Below are 8482 nucleotides of genomic sequence, written 5' to 3' on the forward strand. Positions count from 1 at the left end.
TCTCATTGCAGATTTCCAGGCTCCGAGACAGCTATAGCTGGGTGTCTGCATGCATAACTATTTAAAACTACTCTTGCTGGGGCTCTTTTGTTGCCAATTTTTCCTTCAAATTTTTTATTAAATTTGAAAACAATAAATCTAAGCCAGGTTTAATACTCATGATACTACACTGGTAGGTTCCAAATGAAAGGAAAATTACAGCTGCAAATGAGGAAAGTATGCATGTACACATACAAATTAATAGTTTGTAAACATTTTTATATAAATGTTAACAAAAATTTGGAAAAAGCACTGAGAAGTCTCTCTCCCATCATAATGCTGATGAAGACAGCGGCTGTTGACCTCTCATTGTCTACCTTTACCTCCAGAGATTCCTGAGCAGGGAGAGAAAAGAGCCAATACCCATGATCACTAAGAAACCTGCTCTGTCAGTCAATTAACCTGGGAGTTGTTCAGATATTAAAGCGGTAACTACCACAATAAAACTTCAAGGGCTATTTAAGAGCTGTGGAGGTTAAGACAGGAGACGCTCCTGGCAGTCCCACCTCAGCTACTCAGCCAGAAATGCTCTGGGTGGAGCGTAGCTGCTGCTCTCTTGGATCCTTACTTCTGTTCATAAACGACTACCAAAAAACATCAGCAGTACCAATAAAAGCAGTAGAACACCATCAGAATCAGCAGTAGGAGCAACAGCTGGCCAGATATAAGAAAGGAAATAAAATGTGCCATCTGAGGGGAATCAAGGGATTAGTCATGACTCATGAGTCATAACTCCTTTCTGGACAGGCTCCTGCTTTGATCTAACTGCACATGGCCCTTTGCTCTAGTCCTATGCTAAAAAGAGCAAAAAGCGAAACACAAGAAGCAAGCATTAAATGGAAATAATACATGTGAGATATTCAGAGTTACTTATACATTCACTTCTTTGGGGCAGGTAGGTGGATCCAGAACTGCATCTCTTACTAAAGAATTAAAATTCAGGTAAGTATTTCCTTTTGTAAACTAGATTGCAAATTTAAATAGAGGAGAATGTCAGTTATTTACCTGAGACATAACCAATGGTGGTTGGAGAGAGGTAGGAGGTGGGGAGAAAGGCAGTTTCAAAAGATTTATGAATATTTTGTCATATTTCTCTTAATTAATAATGTTGTAGCAAGCAATGGAAAATTGAAAGACCTGCCTTATAAGTCTGGATTTGTCTGTTTCAGCTTCTGACTATTCAATCTTGTCATTTTGTTTTTTCAACTATGGGAAAAACTGTTTCTTGGCTATCAAATTTCTTCCCAGCTTGTGCACCATGACTGAGTAAACACTTAGGCTTTTCTCATGTAAGTTAAGTAGAGCTCTTTAAGTTTCTCAGCCTGAAGAGCATTTTGCGGATCTCAAATAATTCCTACTTCTTTTTCCAGAAAGTTAATTTTTTTTTTTAAAAGCAAACACCAGAACTGTATACAGTGTTCCACTAGCAGTTTCTCAAATGCAGGTCAGAAAGGAAATAAGATTTCTTTACTCTTTTTCAGTGTTCCCTTTCTCATATACCCGAGAATTGTACTTACCTTCTTGTACTGAGTCTTATGTTCAGTTTTGACTATCATGATTATTAGTCTTTTTCAGAGGTTTACTTTCTTCCTAGCTTATAAATGTAATTTACATTCTTGTTGCTAGATGACCTTACATTTACATTTACCTGTGACAAACATACAGCTCAATTGCTCTTTACACAGTAATCGCCATAAAACTGTATAACTAACCCACTCCTATTGTTATTTACCATTTCCCATCTGCAAATTCTATGTGCAATTTTTTCTTTTCTCTAAAACATTGAATAACTTTGGGCTACATACAGATCCGTATGGAGCCATACTAGAAATACTCCAGTGAACGAAAATTTCTCATTTACAAGTAGATTTTGAGATCAACTAATCAATTTTTAATCTGCTTGATAAGGGCTACATTGATTTTGTATTACACTAGTGTTTAGAAGAAAGACATGCAACATCAAACGAGTCACAAAATTTTCATTCTTTCAGTACAATTACTTTTACCTGTTGGAGTTGATAGCAATTTTAATTTATTTAATAACATTATAAGTCTACCCTGAGAGTATTAAGGTTTCAGCTGGACCTGAAACTAGTTTACAAATATGTAGGAGTCTTTTTTCATTTTTTTTTCAGTCCTATCACACACGCTACAGCTCCTCCTACACATTATGTAAGATGCAAATGTGTATTCCAATAATAACAATACAGATGTGGTTTTGTATAAGCAGAATATACACAGAGGCTATATAGAGAGGGTTTATATTTAGCTTCAACTTCCATCACCCTGTGAATGTAATGCCAGAGGGAATAATTAAGGGGCAAGACTGGTTGACCTAGACATTGGTTGACCCGACAGGCTTTCAGTCTGAATTCTCTGGTCTGCTAAAGAAAGCCTCACAAAGTGTCTTTAAAGCAGCCAGGAAAGACAAGAAGAGGGTTCCCTAGCAGCTCTGTGATGATGCAAGTCTGTCAGAGATGGCTCAGTTATTTGCCATCACAAGGCACTTCCTGCCCCTAGAGTAAGAGGACAGTCAGAAAGTCATATATGGAAACAGAGCACGAAGGTATATGGAACCAAATGTAATGAACTTCACTACCTTTGGTCCATCAACAGCAAAAGTAGACCTTCCCCTTCATAACCAGACCCATGTGAATCTGAACCTGTAGACCTCTGTGGTTTTCCGCTTTGTTCCGTAGTTTTCACATAGTAAGAAAATGTGACTTGAAGGTCTTATTATCCAAACAATAAATCTATCATAAGTAACAATTTGTCAGTCTTTTATTAAATCAAATCTAATGTACCACTGACTGGTTGTCAAAATAGTTTTCAGTCACTGCAATAGTCATAGCAATCCAAGCAAGATGATCTCTACCAGTTAAAGTTTGTTTGGTCTCTGTGATCCATCTGCTCCTGAGTACCTGCTCCCAAAATGCTACAGAGGTGGTATTGGGGTTTGACCATAAGGCTCTGTGTGGAGACACTATTCATTTCACACAGACTTCTGACCAGTTATCAAACAAAAAAACCCTTTGGTTGCCTGATTGGTACTGTCTGGATGGAACCTACAAATCTAAAGCAACAATGAAAGTCTCTACGTCAATTCATTAGCTACCTTCTCTTTATCCTTGAGAAATGTAAGACAGTAAGTTTGCTGGAACGATATTCATTACTAGACCCCAAATAGAGACTTTAAAACCAGGGAATTAGAAAGCACATAAACTCAGCGTTTCCAATTAGGCACAAACATCTGTCTCTTTCCTCTTCCTCAGCAGTCATATGACTTGCTCTGGATGTGGCTAAAATGACAGATTTTGGTAAACTACTTGACAACTATTTTTGCCAAGGTAACTACTAGAATCATCTAATTAATTTCTGTCATGAGTTAACCCCGGTTATCATGTCCCCACAAAAACTTTCTACAACACCCCTTTTTCCAGAGCGTGCCATACCCCTTTATGGTGTTAACTTTTCCTGTGCTCCCTAGTAACTCCACGGCTTAGGTTACTACAGCACTGAACGTAGGACATGGAGGAGAGGACTGTCAGTTCTAGAAAAAAGAAAATAAGAGCCCCCACAAGCACATTTACCTTACTATGAAAATTCAGGTTTCCACGATTTCCACTGCAGACAGTCTCCAAGTGACATGTAAAGCATTACGAATCCCCAGATGTCATTGGTACAGGATCTCCTGTCTCATACTCACCATATTTTCATGACTCCTCTTAACTGTATCGTGAGTGTCTAGGGTTTTTTTCCCATTTCAAAGGTGTGTGGCTTATTAACATACAGTCCAACTTTCTTTAGAAAAGGTCATCATATCTCAAAGGCACAGTTTTTTAAGGCTGCTTAGCAACCTTCCTTAAGGAAACACTGTCTGACAAATTTTGCCTTAGGACTAAAGTTGAATTCCAATGGATATTCATTCATGATCCCAGCAGAGTCAACGAGACTTCTGCACCTGATCATTGGGTTTTCATTCCTTTGTATATTGCAATTATTTTTTCCAGCAGTTTTTTTACAGTCTGTTCTCAAATAACGAATGAGTTTCAGAAGAAAATATTAATATTAGTTTATCTTGAGTGTCTGATGAAACTGACTGGGAAGAAGGAAGCAGTGTACTTTTTTGTTCCTGTTAATTTTGTTAATAATCTTGTGCTGAGCTTTGCCTAGACGTTTTGTGCCTGGTGCTGGTCTTTTCTCTCTCTTTTTTTTCCCACTGACATGCTCTTGCCAAGGATATCGTTATGACATTCTGTAGTAACAAGCATTCTTCTGTTCAAATTTATATCAATTAGTTTGGGACAGTAATTCAATCGGACGGCCCACTGGATTTTGAAAGACTTGCAACGATGTCAAAGTGGCGACCTTTTTCCTCCGCTCTCAGCCAAAAGCCATTTTTTAACAAGGAGCTCTTGAAAAGAAATGCCACTTTGATAATTAGTTATTGATCACGGACAATGCAGCGACGAATACCATCGGATTAGCCAGACGCCAGTGGGTCGCGACACGAGGGTTTCCTTATCGCAATAATCTATGAAAAGAAATATAGAATAAAGATCATTAAGGCGTCTCTTCTGGGAGCAGAACCCAGATAATTTCACTTCTTTATTAAAAATAAAAACACCAAAGCATCCTGGATGCACTTAGTTTTGTAATGAACTTGTCAAAATAACTGCCAGCTAAAGAAAATTTGGGAAGTTACATTCCTAGACAGCTATATTGAAAATTATTTTGATAAATTAACCCTGCTTTGGCCAGCAGTTTTACCTCACTAAAACACTATAACTTTCCTGCCCTAACATCTCCATTAGAAACAATTTTGGATTGGAGCGTAAAAACGCCATAACAATTATAGACTTAAAAAATAATGAACTCTTTTGTCTGACTTAGGAAGCACTTCAAGGCCTGTCTGAAATTGCTTCATATAAGTTAATCAATGGGAAAAAATGGCAAAGAACAATTTTATTGCATTTAAAAGGACAGAAAAGAGGAAGGAATCCATTAGTTGTAGAGCTTCTTTCTAGAATACTAATTAAACATGCCTTTGCTGAAATTTGCAAGAATGTAGAACTACCTACGCTATAATTTTTGGCTGACTTGAGAGACTATTAGATAAGTCTGAAGCAATAAAACTATTTTTGAGGTGTGGGGGATAACGTAGAAAGTCCTACTGTAATTGAACTCCTATGACGCTATAAGTAACACCCATACACCACAGGTAACAGCCATACATGACAGGACCACCTGGTACGTTACACTGATAAATAGATAACTTACAGGTCATTACTTCACATTTGGCACAGAGGTCTATTAATTTATAGGCTCACTTAGAACAGTTATAACTTCTATGTCCCAGTGAGGTAGAGAAAAAAATATTATGGTCAGAGAACTAAAAGTCCAGAATGACTCGTTTACACATCACATAGGTTACCAGAAGTCTGGTCTAAGAATCAAATCCGAATTACTTTGTTTCTCATCAGATTCTCATCAGACAAAACAGTTTTCTTATCAACTGATGGCTAATGACACTTAAAACACTGTCCGATGTTAGTCAACATCCCCCAGTTTAAATCAGCATTATATCCTCTTATTACTGAATCATTTCTGCTTACTTCAGCATATAAAATAATGATACAGTAGTTGTACAGACAAGATAAACCTCTCAAACCCCAGAAGTTTTTTCACACAGGTTTGACTCCTGTTGATGGGAAAGTGTGACGTCCCCGTTTCATTAATAATAAGCATCCATTCATTCCAGGGAAAAAGAACTTCAAATTATTAGACTGATGAACCTGTCATGAGCACAATATTAATTTCTCCTTGTATTCAATATTATTTTGCAAAGTTCATTATTAATTCAGTGTCGTTTTATTGTTAAATTATTGAACTACTATTATTCTAGTCTGTGACAAATTACCTTTTTGAAGTTTCCAGAGCTGCACTTTTATACCGCAATGTGTACGAAAACATTCTAAAAATATATTTAAAGTAACATTTAGAACAGTTACTCATTAGCTTCATAAAGGTAATCTGTTCTAACTTCCGTGATCTGAAGGTTACTTCATTTTATTGCTATGACTGCATGAAGTACAGTCTTGAAGAGGAAGCTAAGATTTCATTGAAGTTTAGGGGAATTTGTGGCACAGTGAAAGTCACCAGATATGAAGGTTTTGCAGTGGGTGAATAAGTGCAAAACTGATGTTTCTTAACCCTTTTCTAGCATTATTTTGTCTGGTGGACTATAGCAACATATTTGATTTCTAGGTGTTTTTTTTCTTCTGCCTGTCTGTTGTGAGAACTGTTATTGTATAGTTCAAATTAAGACATTAAAAGAATAGTTGTAACAAAGTTCTGGGCTGCTTAGAGAGAAATCAGAAGCACTCCAACTGATGGCATGCAGATGGCTTCTGGACTTCTCAGTTTTCTTTAGTAAGTAGAAATGCCCTACTATCACCTCCTTTGCCTGGGCAGTAGCACCCTTGTTTCACTCTGCAGGTGAGCACCTCAGTACCTCCTATTTAACAACAGTAACTTTTGCCTGGACGCTTACACTATATACCATAAAAAAGTCACAGAATACACATGCGCAGGAGGAATCCCTTCTTGCTAGCACAGGATGATGAGGACAAACCATTCCAGTGCGGTGTACCTGTCCAGTACATAAATCAGTTTATCTAGTCTTTGCTTTTCAATAGTTGGACCCAGACTATTTCAGAAAATTTCTTCCTTTCCTGCCATGTAGGCACACTCGACAGGGACAGCAGAGCTGAGCTTTTCTATGGAAAAGGATCACAAACGCAGTGGGACATCAATCCTTCCTAATGACTGGCCACAATCTCTGGAAATCTTCTGAACAAGACATTAGTATTAATACAGATATTATCATCCTTAAAATAAAGCATGAGATACATCCCTTCAGCTGAGCTTACAGCATGTAATCTTGCCTCAGCACGTCATAAGACAATGGCAAGAATACTGTCCTTCAGACCAGTTGTTTGTGTAGATACCATGGTGATGGGTGTGTGATAAGATATGGCTTATTTTTTTTACAACAGGGCAATAATTCGTACTTACCTATTTCCCCCAAGGTGTTCTGAGGACTAACAGTTAGTGTTTGCTCAAGTTTGTAAAAGGCCATATAAGTGCTAACTACTATTATTATTACCTTATTATGATATTGACTTTACCACATTGAACTGCAGTACTTTCCTCTACTTAGGTGTAATGTCACCATGAAGTGTTTATATTCCCGTAATGTAAATGTTTCCTTTTGAAGGAGAGTTGAATAGCTTATTGTTACATGTGACCCATAATATAATTTATTTACTTGGGCCAGGAGACTCTAAAAATATATTCTAGGGACCTTTCCAGTTAGACTTGCTCAAGCTTTTACGTTCTCTGTTTGTCTTCAACAGTGTTTGTTGACATGCGTTTCCGAAAACCTATTTGGCCCGATCCATACAGCCCTCTAGGGCCCTGCGTTTTGCTGCACCAGTAGGCATGCTGTCATTACCTTGGCACTTAAATACAGCTGACTATAAAAGCTGGGCTGCTGTTTTGTAGCTGAATTCACCTGATTTGAAAGTGTCTAGCCTTGGCCTGAGAGCAACGCATTAACAACTGCACAAAGTCAAATCTGCAGTCCTTCGCACCGATTAGCGCTTAAAACAAGCGCCAACCCCAGAGCCCGCTCCCCTCCTCACCCCACGAAAACCCACAAAGCCACCTGATCTGTCAAGTTTGTTCTTAGTCTCCATCTTCCAAGCTGACAGATATTTACTCTCCTCCCCCCGCTTACATCTGGATCAATGGGGACAGGCTTTCCACCCCTCAGAAGATTCACTTACGTTAAGTGGCGAGGTGGAAGCAGTGAATGAACAATAGACGGCTGTCAGGCTCGACAGCAGGGCATGGATGTATGAGCGTGGAGCTGACAGCGAGGGCCTCAGAGGGTAAACTGCTTTGCTGGAACTAATTAAACAGATGAAATTATTACATGAATATGCAGATGTTGTTTACATTTTACCATATGGTATTATTTCAGGTAATAACTCGCAGGAGGATCCCTTCCTCTCATCAAGAGGAAATGAGTTGAAAAGGAGGCTGCACGTGTCACCTTTCAGTTGCTAGGCAGACATTGATATGGCAGGCTTCTCGCCGAGTCTCGGGGAAACTCTTCTCCTTGGGGCTGTACCGCACCGAAGAGGATTTGCATTCTTTCTACTGTGGAAGGAAGAGATTATTTTTATTAAGCTTAAACGTTAAGGTTGCAAAAATTTTTCTATTAGGCATAGAAGGCATGAACTTTTCCAAGTGTTGATTTCCAATGTGCGCTTTATAGCTGAGATGCTGCCAATCCATAGTCCACAGGTAAGAACTAGCAGTTCTGTCCAAATTTGTAGAGGCTGAGAGTCTAACATTTCGGCAAAGTCTGACATGC

The sequence above is a fragment of the Struthio camelus genome, chromosome 12, assembly GCF_040807025.1.
Source record: "Struthio camelus isolate bStrCam1 chromosome 12, bStrCam1.hap1, whole genome shotgun sequence".
Taxonomy (NCBI): Eukaryota; Metazoa; Chordata; class Aves; order Struthioniformes; family Struthionidae; genus Struthio; species Struthio camelus.